Genomic DNA, 21,067 nt, shown 5'->3' with positions numbered 1-21,067 from the left:
TGACTAAACTACCCCACAAGAACAATGTATAAGAGGAGACGTTTATTTTGGCTCACAGTTTCAGAGCCTCAGTCCATGGTTGGCTGACTCCATAGCTCTAGGCCCAAGGTGAAGCAGAGCATCACGGTGGAGGGGTGTGGCAAAGGAAAGCTTCTCAATACATGAAAGCCAGAAAGCAGGGAGCTTGAGTTCAAGGAGCCAGGAATAATATAATCTCCAAGGGCATGCCCCAGTGACCTTCTTCCTCTAGCCATGCCCTACCTTCCCACAGTTGCTACCCACTAATCTATTCAAACTATTAATCCACTAATTAGATCATAGCTCTCATAATATTATTATTTCACCTCTGAACATTCCTTCATTGCCTTAAGCTGGGACATGAGACTTTGGGGACACTAACAATATTCCACCCCTGATCCGTAAAAGCTCATGCTCATCTCACAATTCAAAATGCACTTAGTTAATTTCCAAAAGTCCCCATAGTCTTAACAGTTCCAGCATTGCCTGAAAGTCCAAGTCCAAATTTTCATCTAAGACTCAAGGCAAACTCTTGAATATTTTTCTCTATAATGATCAAACCAAGTTACACATATATCTCCAATATATAATGGCACATAGTCAACATTTTTATTCCAAAAGAGAGAAATAGGGCCATAGAAAGAAGGGATGGGACCAAAGCAAGACTTATATCTAGCTAGGCAAACAAGTTCTGTAGCTCCACATCCAGCATCTGGGGCACATGGCATTGTGATGTTTTCTCCAAAGGGATTATCTAGCTCTATCCCTTTGGCCTTTCTGGTTGGAGCTCACATGACCTCTTTCTTGACCATTTCTTCTTTATTCCTGCAGCTTTCCTTGCAGACAATTCATGTTACTGGCATCTCTTAATCCCAGGGCTCTCCACTGCACTTTGGCTTCCTTCTCATCTTTGCACATCACCTTCCCAGGGGATGCTTGCAGGGATTCCCACCCTGCAAGGACTTCCTTTGAAATCTTGGTGGAAGTCTCCATGGCTTCCCTACTCCTGCATCCTACATTCCTGCAGAACCAGTGCCAAGGTCTTCCACCATATTAAGCAGTAACCAGGCTTCCTGGGACCACGGCTGCAGCAGCCTCTGAGTGCCTGAGTGAGTGAGCATGGTAAGACGACTTTCTAGGCCTCACTCTGCAAGTAGGGTGTCCCTGTGGTCTCTTCTCAAAGGAATTTTTTACTTTTACACCCGTGAACCAGTCATGCCCACAAACCAGCTTTCCTATTGTCTTTGTATGAAGTACTTAGCATATCTTTAGTAGCTATGATATTTTCAACAACCACACTTTCCTTGGCCCCAGTTCACATGCACTGTTCTGGCCAAATTTCAAGCATTTCACATCTTTCTACTCTGATTTCTGCTTCTGCTTCTCTCAGTAACCTTGGCTAAAACATGAGCTTCAGGGGACACCTCATATCCAAACTATAACACATGAGAACATGGACTTCCAGTTTGATGAGTCCCAGCACCTAATGCAGGGCCTTACACATTGGTCATTATTTATTAAATAAGTGAGTGGAATACCTAGGCATATACATTTTCCAGCCCTTATGATGTTTCTGTTTCTTTGCTAGTTGTTCTAACACTTATGAAAAGACTTTAAAGTAGTTGATAATTTAATTACCACACATACACAAAATGGAAAAGGTCTAACTTTATCCATTTTATCCATTGAAAAGATCTGACTTTATCCATTTTATCAATCATGGTAAATGATGGTTTTCTAGATAAATAAAATTGCTATTCTTTAACTGCTAATATTTCTCTTTTTAGCTATTATACATGTATTATATATGCATATAGCATATTATATATGTATATATTGCATATTTAATTTTTATTAATTGTATGTATGTCCTTGGCTAAAGCAGAATTTATCTTGATATATTGATAATTCAAGATTATTATTATTAACAATGATTTTTCTTCAAGACTATTGAGATATATGAAATTGTCCCTATGATAAATCAGTTCTTCCATCTGATATTCATAAGAAGAGGAGAAAATTAGGGTTGTTTAGTTCAGGAGATACCATTAGGCTGAACATTATTAGTTTTCACTATAGAATATATTCCTTTCCTAGCAGCCTTTGTCCTTCTAGTGTGATCTATCTGACTGAAAGGAAACTGAGAAACATCTCCTTTATTCCAGGTATCCATGTGTTCCCATAGGCATTGGTGGTTTTATTGTCATTTATTCATTTGAGAAATTTTTACTCAAGACCATGTATGGTGGTAACTCTTAAATTTTTTTTTATTGCTGGATACTAATTAGACAAAATAGTGGGTTTCATTGTGGTGTATTCATATATGCATACAACGTAATTTAATCAGTTTTATTCCCCAATACCTCCCCTTTTCCTCTCCTTCTCACTCCCTGATTTTCCTTCCTCTACCCCTAATGGTCTCCATTCTATTTTTATGATATCCCCCCTATTTTTTCTCTTTTTCTCTTGTGTCTTTCACATATGAGAGAACATATTCAACACTTAACTTTCTGAATCTGGTTTATCTTGCTTAATGAGGTACTCTCCAGTTTCATCCATTTTCTTGAAAGTTACATAATTTCATTCTTCATTATGGCTGAATAAAGTCTCTGTTGTGTGTGGAGTTTATGCGTATATATGCCACATTTTCTTCCTCCATTTATCAGTAGAAAGACACTTATACTGATTCCATAACTTGGCCATTGTCAATTGTGCTGCAATAAACATGGGTATGCAGGTATCTCTAAAGAATGATGTCTTTAAAAAAATTTTTTTTGGGGGGGGGCTGGGGTTGTGGCTCAGCAGTAGAGCACTTGCCTAGCATGTGCAAGGCCCTGGGTTTGATTCTCAGCACCACATATAGATAAAATAAAGGTATTGTGTCCAACTATAACTAAGAAAATAAGTAAATATTAATTTTTTTTTACAAATACCGAGGAACAATATCGCTGGATAATATGGTAGTTCTATTTTTAGTTTTTTGATGAATCCACATACTGATTTCTATAGAGGCTGTACTAATTTATATTCCCCACCAAGAGTGTGTAAGGGTTTCTTTTTCCTTGAATTCTTGCTGGCGTTTATTGCTGTTTGTGTCCTTGATGATTGCCATTATGACTGGAGTAAGATGAAATATCTGTGTAGCTTAGATCTGCATTTCCTTGATAGCTAAAGATGTTGAACATTTGTTCATAAAATTGTTGCCATTTACTGAATGGGTTGTTTGATTTTTGGTGGTTTTTCTTTTGTTGTTGTTGTTCTTTACATATTCTGGACATTAATTCTCTGTTGAAATAGCTGGCAAAAGTCTTCTTCCATTCTGTAGGTATTCTCTTCACTCTCTTGTTTCCTCTGCTGTGCAGTTTTTAAATTGATTCCCTCCCATTTATTGATTCTTAGTGTTGTTTCCTGTAAGACTCCTATTCAGGAAGTCACTGCCTGTGCCGATGTATTGGAGTATTTCCGGTATGTTCTTTTTCTAGAAGTTGCAAAGTTTCTTGTCTTATACCTAGGTGTTTGATCCATTTTGAGTTAACTATTGTGCAGGGTGAGAGAGAATGACCTAGTTTTATTCTTCTGCATAGGGATGTCCAGTTTTCCAAACACCAATTGTTTAAAAGGCTTTCTTGTCTCTAATGTAGGCTTTTGGCACCTTTGTCAAGGATCAGAAGACTGTATCTGTGCAGGTTTGTTTCTGTGTCTTCTATTCTTTTCCCTTGGTCTATGTGCCTGTTTTTATACCAGTACCATGCTGTTTTGGTTACTGTAGTTTTATAGTATAAATTGAAATTGGACATTGCCATGCCTTCAGCATTGCTATTTTTGCTCAGGATTGCTTTGGATATTCTGGTTTTTTTGTGAACTTTAGGATTCACATGTGAGTTTTAGAATTTCTTTTTCAGTTCAGCAGAGAGCATCATTGGTATTTTTATGAGGATTGCATTGAACCTGCAGATAGTTTTTGGTACTGTGGCCATTTTAATGATATTAATTCTGTCAAGAACATGGGAGAACATGAGAAGTCTTTCCCTTTTCTAGTGTCTTCTATTTCTTTTTTCAGCCTTCTTTATTTTTTTATGGTAGATGTCTTTAACTTCCTTAGTTAGATTTATTCCTAAGAATTTAATTTATTTTATTTGAGGTTATTGTGAATGGAAGTTCAGTTACTCTTCTAGATGCTTGAAATATATCAATGAACAAAATAGGCAAAGTTTTTTTTTTAATTAAGGGGGCATTAAAATTATACAAAATAGTAGGATTCATCGATACATTCATATATGCACATAATATGGTCAATTTCATTGCTAATTACCTCTTGTGGCCCTCCTTTTCTCATTCTTTCCAGATTCCCATCCTCTCTTCTCCTGGTCTTCCTTCATTTCTCATGAAAAATCTCTATCCCCTTTTTTTCTTTTTATCTTCCACATATGAAGGAACCAAATGGCACTTGATTTTCTGAGTTTGGCTTATTTTGCTTATATAATGTTCTCAAGCTCAATCTAATTTTCCTGCAATTGACATAATTTCATTCTCATTCCTGCACAAAACTCTATTTAGAGTATATATATCCATTCATCGATTGACATGCACCTAGGCTGGTTTCCTAACCTGGCTATTATGAATCAAGAAAAATTTCTTGCGTTTATAAAGCTTGTATTCTTAGTAGAAAAAGGCAAACAAATAATAAATGTAACAAATTAGTAAACTGTATAGTATGCTAGAAGTGATAAGTGCTATAGAAGAAAGTAGAAGGTAAAATGAGGATTGAGACTATAAAGACAAGAGTCTTCATATTAAAAAAATTATTCATATTAAACATATAGGGTAGTCTTTATTCATAAGATCATATTTGAAAAATAACCTTGAAACAGAGGCAGCAAATTAGCCACACAGATATTTGGGAGAAGAACTTTGGAAAGAGGATACAGCCAGCACAAAGGTCCTGTGGCAGGAGCATGACTGGCAGGTTCAAGGAACAGCAAAGGGGTCAGTGTGTTAGTGAAGAGTGAGGGAGGTAGGTATGTGGCAGATGATGTTAGAAAGGCAGTGGTGCTGTTATGATTTGCATCTTAAATATTACCCAAAGGCCTATCTACTAATGGCTTGATCACCAGTCTGTGGCACTACTGGGAGGTGGCTATGAGTGAAGAGGGAAATGTTCTAAAATCTTCAAAAGAGCACTTTGGCTAATCTGTTTTAAATAGACAAAAGTGATAAAAATAGAAGAAAAAAAAAGACACATCATGAAATTAGTGTAGTAATCCAGGCAAGAAAAAGTCATTACATAGATAAGGTGGGTAGCAGTGGAGGAGTTATTAGCAGGTGTTTTATGGCTGTATTTTGGAAGTAGAGACGTGTGTTCCAGAGCCAAGTGGAGATGTTAAGGAGATAATATTTAACTGGATTTTAGAAGAGGTGGTGTCAGAGAGAAATCTGGGAGTTGTCAGCACATAGTGATTCAAGTCTTGAGACTGGATGAGAGGTCCTCAAAGGATAAGTGTAGATGGAACAAAGAGGACCAAGACATTAGCTCTGGAGTGCTGTTCAGGAAAGGCGAGGGAGAAGAGAAGGAATCTACCAAGGACGCTAAGAAGTGGTGGCCAATGAGGAAGGCCAAGAAGGGACACTGGATACCAGTGGACAGCCAATAATTTTTGCCACGGCTGAGAAATTGGCTATCCATATTTGTTGGGAGACAGTGAATAAATTCAGTAGAGCCCAAGAGGGTTTCCTGTGTCAAAACCAGTTGTAGTAGTAACAACAGTAAGAGTAGAAATTATAATAATAAAATTAGCAGCTGCAAACATTTCATGAGCATTTTTTACTTTCCAAACAAGAAGCTGAAGCACAGAGGGTGTGGAACTTGTTCGTGGTGCAGTTTCTTAGATCCACAGCTGAATTGGTTGCTAGAGGTGCTGGGCTTTGGCTTGAGTCTCACAATTCCACGCTGAGCAGTGACTTTACTGGGTGTGACTCAGGTGAGGTTCTCTCTGCAGTTCTTTTTCTTACATTTGCTTGCCTGTTAACTCAAGTGATAAGCCTATATGCTGAGTGCTTAGTTTTATGTTTTAAGCGACCCTATAGAAAACAATTTTTTTTCTTTATTTCCCAGTTAATGAATTTGAATATTTCCCCTGAGTTTGTCCCCAAATAGGACACAGTCTTTTAGATTGATCTCTGTGCCTTTGAAACAGATGATAAGTGTTCTTTTATCCAGTGACAATTACTGGTATTCACCTTAGAACTTCCCTTTTCAATGCACACCCTCTGCCAGCTATCTCTTGGCTTTGCCTATGATAATATTGCTTGAATATGATTTCTGTTTCTATTATTATCTTTCTTGGTCTGTGTTCTGCTTCTGTGGCAGAATAGCATAGAATGATAAATTAAAAAACAATGGAAGTTTATTTGGCAAGTCCAAGGTTGAGCGGCTGCCTCTGTTGAGGGCCTTATTGCCGCATCAACATGGCGAGTGGCATCTCCTGGTGAGAGGGCACCCTAGAGAGAGGGGCTGCTGAGCAAGATGGCACCCTGGAGTGCTTGTCTATCAAAGCTACTCCTGCAATCACAACATTATCCATTTTTAAGGTGAGTCCTCATGACCCAATCACCTTTTCGAGGTCTCACCTCCCAGTATTGTCACCGTGGCGGACAAATTTCAACACGAGATTTGTAGGAGACATTCAAAACAGCATTATTTCTAACACCAAAGAAAACAGTTCCCCAAACGTCGACTCTGGGAGTTCTCAAAGTGCCTGTCACATTTCTCATACTTTTTCTTGGCTTATCCTAATTTTAAAGATAGTAGGCCCATTCCAATATTTGGAGCTTTTAGTTACTGTGTGAAGAGCAAAATATGGCACAAAACTGAAGAGGTTTTCTTGGAGTAAATGAGATGAAAATTTTATTTAAAATGTCATAATGATCAAGTGGAGGTTGCATTTTATATTATTCTGCAGAAATAGGCTTCTCATGTGTCCTTCTGAATGCAGCTCTCTGATGAAAGGCCTTAAGAAAAATTTGGCATGTGCTATATTAACAAAGGCAAACTCCACTCACATCTGCCAACAGCTGAAAGGCAGATTCTTGTGGTAACATCTCTGAATTATAAACAATGCCATAATAACACTTGTAATTTGCAATGTCATCAGCTAAAACAAGAGGCGGTTATTGCAAATTGTATTGCTAATATTTGAGAAACGGAGCTCTAATGTTGCTAAATCTAATTCCTAGGAATTCCACAGAGCACTGAGCACATTATAAGATTACACTGCTCTGAGCGTGTCCTCATTAAGACTGCTGGCTACTGAGTTTTTATTGCTCCCCTGGGAGGTTTGTTGAGTTAATGCTGCCAGTAAGAGGTCCTGTTTCCCAAGCCTCCCCGCATAAGTCTGTGGCCAGTGACGTTCGAGGGTAGGTCATAACTGTTTGCCTTTGCCACCTCTTCAATAAGTGAAGGCCATTCGAAATCAGCATGAAGTGTGGTATAGCGATCAAAGATGTAAGTGTCTAAACCATCACACAAAAAGAAACCACAAAAAGGAATGCTGTAAGAGATCCAGGATGAAAACACGGAAGGTTAGCAGTCAGAAGCATTCAAGGTCTAGGCGGATGCTCAATAGACTCAGTGTTTTCATCATTAAGGTCACTCGTATTTACCATAATTATTGTTATTAATTGCTGTTGGGCACTTCCTGTGAGGCAGGCATTAGGAAAAATGCCTCACATGCATTTTTTTTTGATTCTCCTTACCAAATTTTACTAAGCTAGGTGCTATCATGGACCCTGTTCTACAGATGAGAGGACCGAGGTTCCCATTTACAATTTACAGTTTAGAAGAGGCTGAGCTGGCATTTGAACCCAGGTCTATATTGAACCACTCTGCCCTGATGCTGCCTGTATGGTACAAAACTTATAAATCTGGGGAAATCCCATTTTAAAACAGTGTTAGAATCTTTATCCATTGGCTTCTTTCTAGCATCTTCTAAGGGTTAAAAAGTAGTGAGGAGCCAGGCATAGCGGTGCAGGTCTATTATCCCAGTTACTGCAGAGGCTGAGGTGGGAGAATGGTGAGTTTGAGGCCAGCCTGGGCAACGTGATTAAGAACCTGTCTCAATGACAACAAAAAAGGTAAACAATGGAGGTTTAAAGTATTAGAAGGTGACTTATTTGGGGTAACCATTGTATCTATCTGATTTAGGAATTATGTTTTCCTAAACCTCATAAAAGAAATTATAAGATACATATCAGTTTTCACCAATACAAAATAAACAAACAACAAACAAAACAGAACCAGAATTTAAATTGCTCGAGAACATTCAACCAGTAAAAAATGGAACCAAGATTTGAGCCCCCATCTAATTGAAACTCTGGTGTCTTCCAGCTATTTCCTACATACTCCAGTGTGTGTGTGTGTGTGTGTGTGTGTGTGTGTGTGTACATGCATGTGTGCACTTTTGTATCTCTGAGAATAGTGGGATATGTGTAAGTTTTTTTTTTTTTTTTTTAGGGATTACTGTATTAGTCATAAGATTTTTCTAAAATTCTAGGATTTGGAATAAACTTCATAGGTTATCTTCTTGGGTCTGGGATTTGTTCCATGCTTGATTGTGGTCTACAGTCACGCTATCAAGTTTGTTTCTTCTTCTTTTTATTTTTCTTTTAAATACTTCAAGTATTGGAAAATTCATTGCTGAATTAGTCCTCCCTGACATATTTTTTAAAGAAGCCTTAGCTTTGTTTCTCTCCCCATCTCTGTCATTGGTCCTGATTCCAAAACTTTGGAATGTGCAGAACAAGTCAATAAACTTTAGCAAGGAAACCATGTAAATAATTCAAGATGCTCACTGTGGTCCACCTAGAATCTCTTCTAGTCTCCATGGTCTCCCATATTCTACAAGCATTCTTCTTAGGACATAGATTCGGTTCTATCCTAATCCTATTTGTTCTCCCATAAAGGGAGCTATATCTTTCTTAAACCACAATGCTTAGGATTAATAACTCTTCCCTAGGTGAGATCTTATCAGAAAAGACCAATCTGGCACATCCATAACCTTGTTCTTCTAGATACCATGTTAATATCTTCAATGGTCTCTCTCTAAACTTTTTCCTATTTGGTGCTATTAAGTTAGACTGCCTTTAGATCGGCAGTTACTTTTTGGTTCTAAGTATCAAACTTTTACATTTATTCTTAGTTAACTCAATCATGTTATACTTGCCTTCATCTTAGTTCCTTCATTCAACATATTTTCAATCTCCCGAAGTCAGTATTCAGTTCAGGAAAAAAACTTCTCTAGGTCTTTTCAGCAGGAAGGAATTTCACACATACAATTAGGTGCTTATAAAATCACTGAAAGATGCAATTAGTTTGACATATGGAAATCAACAAAAGTTGATCACATCAATAGACTTAAAAACAAGAATCATAAGATCATCTCAACAGATGAAAAATACAGCACTCTTTCATGTTCAAAACACCAGAAAAACTAGGTATAGTATGGACATACTTCAACATTGCAAAAGCTATATATACTAAACCCAAGGCCAGCATCATTCTAAATGGAGAAAATTTGAAAGTGTTGCTTCTAAAAATTGGAACAAGACAAGGACGCCCTATTTCACCACTTCTATTCAACACTGTCTTGAAACTCTAGCCAGAGCAATTAGACAGATGAAAGAAATTAAAGGGATATGAATAGGAATAGAAGAACTCAAACTATCACTATTTGCTGATGACATGATTCTATATTTAGAAAATCCAAAAAATTCCACCAGAAAACTTCTAGAGAGAATAAATGAATTCAGCAAAGTAGCAGGATATACAATCAATACCCATAAAGCAAACATGCTCCTATACATCAGTGACGGATGTACTGAAAGGGAAATTAGAAAAACTCATCTCATTCCATTCAGAATGATAATTATCAAGAATACAAATAATGATAAATGTTGGTGAGGATGTGGGGATTAAGGTACACTCATACATTGCTGGTGGGACTGCAAATTGGTGCAATTATTATGGAAAGCAATATGGAGATTCCTCAGAAAAGTCAGAATGGGACCACCATTTCATCCAGTTATTCCACTCCTCAGTTCATACCCAAAGGACTTAAAATCATTATACTACAGTGGCACAGCCACATCAATGTATATAGTAGTTCAATTCACAATATCTGAACCATGGAACAAAACTAGGTATCCTTCAGTGGGTAAATGGATAAAGAAACTGTGGTATATATACACAATGGAATTTACTCAGCCTTAAAGAAGAATAAAATGATGGCATTTGCCAAATGTTTTCACTGATATGTGGATGTAATTTACAGTAAGGAGGGGAGAAGGGGCAGAATAGAGGTACTTTGGATTAGGTGAAGGATTGTGAAGGGAGGGGAGAGGGAATAGGTATAGAATAAATTGGACATTATTACCCTGTGTACATATATGACCAGTGTGACAGTGTGATTCTACATCATGTACAACCAGAAGAATGAGAAGTTATACTCCATTTATATATGATGTTTCAAAATGCATTCTCCTGTCGTGTATAACTGATTAGAACAAACAAACAAACAAATAAACAATTGTGCTCAAATTCTGTATCTCTTTGGGGCAGCTCACCCTCACATACCCTGTACTTCCAAAGTCACCAACTGGGCTATGATGATCATTCCTAATAATCCAGAAAATCCTGGGAAATAGTCACTGGAGTTTGTGATTCCCTGATAGTCTGCCTCAGTCATTTTCTCCAGCTCAGCTGGGTCATTTTTTTCCCCACTTGAAGGTCATCCTTCTCAAAGACAAAAGAGAAAGGAGATGGTGCTCATCACCTTTTCTGCTCACACTCTCCTGTAACCTTCCTAGAGATCTCTCCTCAGGTTCATCCTTTCATTCTTTGTGCTTGAGAATGGCCAAAGTTTCTATGTGTCATTTTTATTCTAAGTCAGTTAATTCTAAAATTATCCTATTTTTTAAAATTATAAGTCTGTGTCTTCCTCTTGCAATAACTTTTGGTCATGTACCACTCCTACTCTCTATATTCTTTAACATGGTTTTGAAAAATAAGCCAATCAGGAGTTTCTCATGGTTTGAAAAGGAAGGAAAATTCTAGAGAGTAGATACCAAGAATTGTCCATCACCATTATGCTAGGGTATTAGCATATGGCTTTCAGATAAAAAACTGATTGATCATTCAAAACCTGAACTTTGTCTCCCCCCACTCCTTTCGAACAGCTCCACTTAATGATTTGAGTAATATGGTTAATCCCACTTGGCCAAAGAAAGGTAAATGACCAATGGAACTCCCTTAACCCTGTGAGAAGAATGTGGAAGAACTTTCTTATAAAGATTTTTGTAGAGGCAAATTTCGGTACTCTGTCAACTGCATTCACATTTATTTCTGCCCCTTCACCAAAATTCTCCTGATGAATTGGCTTGTCTTCTGCTGCCTTCTGTAGGTACTAATTTTCAAAATATTTTAGTGCTCTTTGTCTCCTACCACAGCCCTGATTGCTTTGTAGGGCAACCGTATTTGGTTTGCTTATCTCACACTTTGGGTTGTATGACTCTTGAGGCTTGGTCATTGTTGTGTGCCCACTCAGCAAATATTTATTGAAAAAAGCAGAGCATATCTGGTGCATGCAACCTGGCCAAGGCAGGACTTTCTGCAGGGTGGATGACCAGTCTTGGGAAGCAGAATTTTTTATGTAAAATCTTGAGCCTGCTACTGGTTACTGGGAAACCAACTCACTGGCGTCTTGCCACACTTTGTAATCCTCTGGAAATTACATTTTGAGAACACAACATCCCCTTTGTGACAGGCAATTAAATAACTCATGATTGACTGAATATAAATTATACAGGTATTTTGATTTTAAAAAAATGTTAGGAACATTTCCAATTTCAAAATATTTTTGGTGTTTTTAACATGTTTGTGTTAGCTGATAAAGATTTCTATTGGTTCTGTTTATTTCTATTCAAGAATCAGAACTTGACCAGTGGTACTGGTTGTATAGAATCTGGCCTCGTCTGTTACTGTGGGGCTGTGAGTGGCAGGGTAGGAAGCACAGCATTTTGATAAAAAGACAGTAGTCTTTATTTGAAGACAATGAGAAATATGTAGCCTAAGAATTACTTGGGAAAAAAAATGCACACTTCTTTTAGAATTCTCTACTGGAATATGAGCTAATGGTGAAAGGAGGAATGAAGTTTTCATTAACCTAAGAAGATTCACTTTTTTTGTTCCAATCATATACACCTCCCACCATTCTCTTCAACAACATTGCCTTTTGAATATGACACATTTTATGAGATTTTATGTTTCTCTTTTGATATTCAAGAGAACCAGAATTGGAACATTCTTTTAATTAAGCTCAGAAATCTTTGTTTTCTCTGAATGACACTTGCTTATCACATTGCTTTTGAGAAGGGCTGAAAGAATTCTGGACTTAGCACAAAGCAGAGTCACCAAAAAATTTCCAGACCTACTTGAGCATGCTAACATTTCAAAATGGTACTTGAACACGGAATCTGTTTGTTTCTTCCCCACTAGCTTATCTATAATGCTCATGCAGAGATTCAAGAGTTGTTGACTTTGCTTTTAGTTTCTCTCCGAGTTGTTTTACAGCCTCTGTGGATTTTCTGAGTTTTGTCTCCAGGGTCTTTCTAGTCCTGACCACAAAAGAAATCTCTCATTTGGATTCTTTGTTCTCTGCTTTAATAATTCGATGCAAAGTTTGTCTCAAAGTATGTGGGCAACCACAGTATACTTTATCCATTGCAGAACTGAACTGTGAGTTCCAAAATAATCAGTCTTGACTTTTTACTTCATTCAGATATGTGAGAGCTCCCAGTGTGCAATTATATGCAAACACATTTTCTAAAGTTTGATTTATGTTTAGATTATACCAACAAACAGAAGGCTATAAAACGTGGTAAAGAAAAAGGGCTAATCTTTTAGGAAAAAAAATCAGTTTGATGGCAGCAGAACTATTGATTAAGTTAAAAATCCAAGGGAAAAATAGTCTACATTTTGCAATTCAACAGATTACATTGACTGCTTGAAATGTAAACATTGAGTCTAGTTGCTTGGGGAGACAGAAAAGTAAACAGAGTAAAGCACATTAGTGTGATGATCTCCATGATAGAGATAGACCCATGAAAACATAAAACAAGGATATCTAACCCAGTTGTTGGTTTTAACAATCAGCTTTTTATTGAGTGTCTATTATGTGCCAACCACTGAAGTGCTTTATATACATTGTATCTCTCTACAGTTTTATGTACTCATTTATTTCATGGCCAATAAACTGAATGGGGACACTGATGTCACAATCAAAATTGTGCACCATGTTTGCTGGCATCCTCTTACTTGCCCTGTATCCAAACTGAGATCACAGCAATGACTTTCTGACACACAATGACTTTCTTTTGGCTAGAATTAGAACCACACTGGATGTAATTGGTTGTCCCTGATCCATACAAAGAAGGAGGACAGACTACAATAGACTTCTGAGTTAATTACTTAGTGGCAAGCTGTAATTCCAAAACCACAAAAGAAGAAGGCAAAAGAAATTCTAATAAAAATATGCTTCAGCATGACCTTGGGTCATATGGTGTAAACATTTTCAGGGCTTTTGTTTTGTTTTGCAGCCAGAGTTCCATGCTACAGTCAGAAATATGTGGCACATTTTGAACAAAGGAAATATGTACCCAACAAAGCATAGTGGCTGAGCTGCCAACCAGACAAACCATAGAAATATGTAATCACTTACCAGGCAGAACATGAGTACATGTGTTTCCAATGGAAAAGGCATTCTGGGTGTGGATGCGTTCACATTTACATGAGATGAGTTTCACTGTCAATGTAGTATGAAAACCATGATAATACACAAATTATAACCCTTCAGTGAAGAAATCCATTATCTTAACGTTTTTTGTAGTTATTAAAAGTGAACAAAAATTAAACCCCTGCTAGAATCTTTGCATTTCAAAGATGTAGTTTTGACAACTCCCCTAAGTCCAGATCTCAAAGATTCTGAAGGTGTTTTATTTCTTCCTCAACCTCCAGCAACTACCCACCTTTTCTGAGATTCCTTTTTCTCAACAATTTGGAGTTGTTTGGGGCCAATGCATTCCATTTATTGCTGTCATCCTTCAATATGCACTTCAGTCGTAACACAGGTAGAAACACATTTGCAACTTAATAATCAGGTTGATAATTTGCCAGGTGGTAATGCAATTCTCAAGAAAGAGAAAGCAATATTGAACTTTTCCTTCTCTTAGATAAGCGCCACAGCACAAAACTGAGAAAAATCCAGCAGAGAGTGAGAGTCAAGCATTGACAGAAATGAAGCTTCTCATCTTTATTTTTCTTATCTCCCTTATGTTTTTCTGTTTCTGATTTCCTGCCTCCATTTCTTGCCTCCCAACTCTCATTGTTGGTGCCATTTCACAGAGTCAGAGATCTAAGTCAAAAATGAACTTGGAGCAGACAATCTTTTTTTGGATCCCCTCCCCAATCAATATACTCACTTGCCCCTTCTAGGTAATTCCTGGCAGGTGGTCTTGGAGCCTCTGGATGAATATTCCAGGCAAAGAGGAAACTATAGCTGCAGTTCTCATTTTGAACAACTTCATAGAGTCTTCTTTCTGTTCCACCAAATGTGTCCTGCCTTGAAATCCCTCTAAAACATATTGATTCTAAGTTACTTCTGTGGAGCCAATCTCACTTACACACCATAGCTGGTCCTCTGACTGTTGAAAACCAGCTTGTGTCCTCTTGATTTTTGTTTTCTACCTTGCTTTGTTCCCCTCTAGGCTGAGCTTTCATTTCCCTGGACATTCTCATTTGATACATGCTCTAGTTCCTTGTGCCCAGATTGTTTGAGGTGCTTTCTAGTCTTGCAGGCTCTCAGATCTCGGGCTTTCCTCCACACCTTAGTACCATGTGTCTTTGTGTACCCCACCTGCAGCCACAGCTTTTCTGTGTCTCGGGATGACTTTACATTTCACCAACCCTCTTAGTTTTCTCTTCCTATGAACTCACGATGAGCTGCATGGGGACAAAAAACATGACTCTATGTCTCCTCCATTCTCATTTGTGCATGGATCCACGCTGTCAGGTGGTCGTATTTAATACTGAAGCAATCAGTCAATGTAGTTTGACATCCATGTCTATTAAATTGCTGGCCAGAGCTAAATTCAGCACAGAATCTGGTAAAAAGCCTCAACTGTGAGGGCAGGCTCTGGAGTTTGACAGATTTGGGGTGAAATTCTGGCTCTGCCCCTCATGTGACCATGACTGAGTTACTTAACCTCTCAAAGCTTCCATTTCCTCAACTGTAAATGGTTCCTTATGAGGTAGCTGCAAGGACTAAATGAGATAAATTGCTACAGAATCTGACCTCTATAAGGAATCAAAATGTTAGCTGCCTATTAGTATTTCAATACCTTTAAAGACCTTTGCATAATTTAATGTACATGCAGTTGTTCTAATAATGGCCGATCTTCTTTGGGCCCTATTGCATTGATAGGAGGAAAAGAAAAGTGTCTTAGAACTCTAGGGGTGTTAGAGACATAAAAAGAGGTTGAGGGCAGGGATCAAAGCCCCTGTACAGATCTAACTGTGTGGTCTTAGCAAGTCACTTAGTCTCTGTGTCTTTGCATCCTCATTTTTAAATGGGGATGATAATATCATTGACCCCTGTAGGAGCAGATAGGTGGATAATTTTCTTTATCCATCATAAGGGTCCAAACTAACAGTCCTATAAGAAAGACAGGTTAATATGTGTTATGATTTAGATATGAGGTGCCCCACAAAATCTCATATGTGAGACAATGTCAAGAGAGTCTAGAGGTGAAATGATTGGGTTATGAAAGCATTAATCCACTTGAATGGGTTGACTGGTGGTAACATAGGCAGATAGGGTGTGGCTGAAGGAGGTAGGTCACCTGGGGCATGCCTTTAAGGTTACTAATTTGCTCCTGGTGAGCAGAGCTTTCTCTGCTTCCTTGTTGCCCAGTTCTGAGCTGCTTCCCTCTGCCACACCCTTCTGCTTGGCTGTTCCACCTCTCCTGGAGTCCAGAGCAATGGAGTTAGCCGTCTGTGGACTGAGACCTCTCAAATCTGTGAGCACCAATAAACTTTTCCTCTTCTAGGTTGCTCTCGTCAGATCTTTTGGCTACAGTGGCAGGAAAGGTGACTAAAACAATCAGTGGGAAAATACAAAAAATTTATTTAATCAAAGCTTTATGTAACAGGAGAGCTTTCAGCAATGAAGATCCAAAAATCCAGGGAGAACAGTCTATTTTTATTCTTAGGTTCAATGAAGAATGTAAAGCCATGCTGAAATTTTATTGGACAAAATGGTATGACTTAAAGGTAAGTTTTAGTTTCTATGACTGGCTTGCAGAAGAGTGATTCTGATTGCTTTGAATTATTTTGCGGGTAGAAAGAGGGTAGGAGACAGGAGAATGGGGGGGGTCAGAAAGCCCTTACTTTGAAACCTTCCAATCTTCATTCAAAGTTCAGCGTACATGGGTACTACACTTTGGGGGTATTTTGTCCTGAGTTCTGACACCCAGTAGGGGGTTATGAGAATTTAATGAGTTTATAAATGTAGATCAGTGCCTGGAATATTAGGAATGTGCAATTCATGTTTATTATTCTTGTTTGCAAGGGCCTTATGCCTTTCACATTTGAGGGTTCCTATCCATTGCTTATTTTCTGGACAAATCAATACTAGGGTGTCCAGGTATTATACAAGCTAGATATTTAAGCAACTCACATTTTGAGATAGGGCAGAGGAGAGAAGATGATCAAATGAAAATAACTTTTTCATCTAAATATAGATAATTTTATATCTGAGTATGTTTATCATTGTGCAGTTACTAGAACAATTGTCAGACTTTTATTTATTGAATCTGAGTTTACATGAAAATGTAGAAGAAGATTAGACTCCGCAGAGCCTTTTATTTTTTTAAATATCTTTCTATATTCCCTTAATTTTCCATAAGGAGCATATATTCATTTTATAATTGTAACGTTATTTTTAAAATAAAAGAAAAAATATAAAGTTGAATCCTTCCTATTCTGTCCAACTCCACAACCTCTTTGATATGTTCAGCCTCTGCCAGGTGGCTGGCCTGTTTCTTCTCCATGTATTTCAAATTATGTTCAAAAATGCTACTAAACTATTTAGGAGAGAATGTGACTTCTTTTCATACATTTGGAATTGTATATTGCTTCAGTGAGAGCCCTGGTTATCGTATGTGATTTTGACAGTAAATTCTGCAGTACTTAATTTGTTGGTTCCCAAATCAAGGTCATATTTTCATCCTCATTCATAGGCATCTTCCGTCTGGGAAATCCGAGGATGATCACGGGTAAATGATCATAGGCAGAACAGAGGTCAATGCCAAAAGCCCCAGAACTCGTGCATATGCTATCTAACATGGCAACAGAGATTTTTCCAATGTGGCTACCATCAAGGACTTTGAGACAAAATCATCCTGGAATATTCAGATTGGCCCAATCTAATGGCATGAGTCCTTAGAAGCAGAGAACATATTTCTGTTTCTTCACAGAAGCAAAGGAATGAGTGGCAGTTGGGAAGAATTCTATCATGGCTGATTTTGCAGATGGAGGAAGGGAGCCATAAACCACAGGAAAGCAGGTGGCCTTTAAAAGATGGAAAAGGCAAGGAAACAGATTCTCTCCCAGCCTCCAGAAAGGAATGCAACCCTGTCGACCCTTTAGCTGTGGGCCCTGTATACTACTTCTGATCAACAGAACTGCCAGCCTTGTTGAAGCTGCTAACTTTGTGGTAATTTTGGACAGCAGCAATAGAAAACTAATACAGTACATGAACAGTATGAAAGTCTCACCTTACGCAAACGTATTTTCTCAATGAGATGAAACTTGAGGAACTGGTGTTGGCAGTTATGTCTAAATCCTCTTTGTTCATTAATCAGACAGAACATTAGAAACAGAGATCTGAGGTTTTTTGACTGTGTTACAATAGACAAGTGGAAAAACAACCCTTATCAGTGAATGTCTTGGGCAAGATGACCCAGAGGAACCAACACAAACACGAGCAAAGGGACCCATAAAAGATCCACCTTTGCCCTCCCCTTCAAGCAGAGGAAAGTGATTTGCCTGTGATGAAGTGGCAATTCAACTTGAAGTCCTGAATAAAACTGTTATCCCAATCGGATTCTCACCCATCCACACAGTGGGAATTACAGCTATGTTAAAGCACAGGTTTGCATTATCTACCTGTGAAACAAAGCATTTTTGGTAGTGACACTATCAAATTTGTCAACTTTATTATTAGAAAGATACAGATTTGATCAGGTATTTTGCAAGCTCATAGTGCTGATGTTTCTTCATGAGACCAAGTTCCATAATGACATTACATAGAAGCTGTGAACTCACAGCAACGTGATCAGAGAAAAAAAGGAAAGTAAAGGAGTAAATGAAAAAGGAGTGGGCCTGGGGTGAAAAATGGAACCACAACCAGAATTCTAGAGATGTTGTTTAGCTAGAAGAAGGCAACATTAGATACAGGACTGACAACACAGCCATTCAATCTTCCACTGATAACTGGCAGAGAGCATGCAGTCACTTGAGGAATCACAATGGAAGTTGTGATTAACTGTGGCTTGAGAGCTCTGTTTGAGATTTTGGAAGAAAAGTTTCTTTTTAATTGTCATAAAAATATTACACTTATATGCGGATCAAAATTCAAATAGTGCAGGAGCTTAATGGCTATTATCCATCTATTATCCATCTCACCCCATCAACCTGTCCAAGTTCAAAGATAACCTGTTCTGACTGTTTTTGTGTCTTTTTCATTTGGTCGTCAACTGCACAATGTCGAAAATACATATTTACCATTATTATCTGCCTGTTTGTGATGGAGGATTTAAGTTCCCTAAGAGTCATCTTACCCTAACCTCATTTTAAATTTCGACTTGTGTTTTTATTTTCAGATAGTCTGTTGGGAACCTTCATGATTTCAAAAGATATAGTTAAAAGTCTGGATCCAGATTTATTACATTATTCAGCATTTAAAAACAGATAGTATCAAGAAACTAGTGTCCCTGCAGTGCTTTGTGTCCTCCACCACCTCTGCCTGCCCTTTTATTCTTTACTTTGTTTTGTACAAGTACATCCTCACCTTTCAAAAATTACCATTAAAGAAAAGATTAATAGGAGGGAAATTTTGAGTAGGTATATGTATGGAATTCTGTATTCTACTTTTATGCTCAGTCAGGATGTTTCTGCATATAGAATATTAGATTCAAAATCACTTTCCTTCTGAACTTTGGAGGTCAAGGTCCTTTCTCTAAACTCTAGGGTTACTGATAAGACGTAGCATATCAACCTAATTCTCTTTGTTTTGTAGGTAAATTGGGATTTATTTTTGAAATATTTGAAACTCTTCTTTCTTGATGTTTTGGAGTTTTTCGAGTTTTTATTTTCTTCCACGATGTTCAGTACTGTCTGATATTTTCAACCTGAAGGTTGACCTTTTGGAAAAAAAAAAAAGATTTCTTTTATTGTTTCTTTGAGAATTTCTTCCCTCCATTTTTTATCATCTTTTTCTTCAGGGACTCCTAATAGAACACTATTAACTATTCTGGTTGATTTCCTTCTTTAAAATTTTTTGTTCTTGATTTTCATCTATCTTTCATTTCAAGTTGTTCCACCCCCATTCTCCTGAATTGTCTTGAAATCCCTTTGTACTATTCTATTTTTTTCATTACTGTAATAATATACCAAAGGCAGGCTACTTTATAAAGAAGAGAAGTTTATTTTGGCTCATCGTTCTGGAAGGAAAAGATCTAGGCCTTATCTGGTGATGGCCTCTTCTGGTGATAGTGCAGAGCTCCACCAGGCAAGAGTCAGTGAGAGCACATGTGTCTGTATGTTTGTCTCCACGAAACTCCTCTTATAAAAAGCCACAAGGTCTCATTGACAGTGCCATCCTAATGACCTCATCCAAATCTAATCACTTTCCAAAAGCTCCCACCTTTAATCACCAAAGTCAGATTAAGTTATCAACTTCTTAATACCTCACAGTGGAGACTAAATCCAACACTTGAATCCTCAGAGAGGGAAACTATATTGGAACAATAGCATTCCTGGACTTATTATTTTTTTTTCTGCTCTCTCCTCTTCTTACCTTTAACTCTTCATTTTCTTCAAATTTCTGGTAATCCTTTTTTTAAATTCATATTTTAAATGAAAAAAATATGTCAATTAAGATAGGGAGCTAGTGTGGATTTCTTTATCTTTTCATAGTTGACTTCCACCAAGAGATGGTTCTCCTGAACGTGAGGACCCACGGTGAGCTGGGTGTTAGTGGATGCACTGTGTGCCCAGTGATGGCCTTCACTTCTGACTGCATGGCTAAGGGAGGTCAGGCGGGTGACAGTCCCAGTGTCCAGGCAAGGGCAACTTCTCAACCACAGAAATGCCTAATATCTGTCCATGCCTACAGCTTAATTCCCTTAGAGCTCATCATTCCAACTTCAAATGGCAAGATCTCTGCAGAATCAGGAATGAGGTTAACCCAAATCATGAGCTCCTCCTTACCCAGGTCTTGAACAGTCAGCCCTCTCCCCTGCCTCCTTCTCTCCTGTACTTTCATAACTGACTTAGAGCCGGGAGTCCTCCGGTCTCCTCCCTGTAGCATGGTCCTCACACCCACTTCAGGTCTCTCCTCTCACCAATCTATCTGCCTCGTGCCTTTCTTCACTCTGAATTATCTATCAGTTGGTTTCCAATCATCTTTTGGTCCTCACCCCCCGAATTACCTACTTTTTTTTTTTTTAACTTCATGCCTCTAGTTCTTTTTGTGGGCTGAATTGTGCCTCATTTATTTATATATAATAGTGTCACGATGGGCATCTGTAGGCTAGAGCTCTGGGCAACCAGAATGATTTGATCCCTATCTAAGGCTAAAGCCCAGGAGTCCCCTGGAGAATTACCAGTGCAAGTTCACGTTCAAAGGCTGAAGAATCTGGAGTCTAACATTGGTGAGTA

The sequence above is a fragment of the Callospermophilus lateralis genome, chromosome 3 (genome assembly GCF_048772815.1).
Source record: "Callospermophilus lateralis isolate mCalLat2 chromosome 3, mCalLat2.hap1, whole genome shotgun sequence".
NCBI classification, from domain to species: domain Eukaryota; kingdom Metazoa; phylum Chordata; class Mammalia; order Rodentia; family Sciuridae; genus Callospermophilus; species Callospermophilus lateralis.
The sequence above is the reverse complement of the archived record's forward strand: the minus strand, read 5'-3'. Positions refer to the sequence as shown.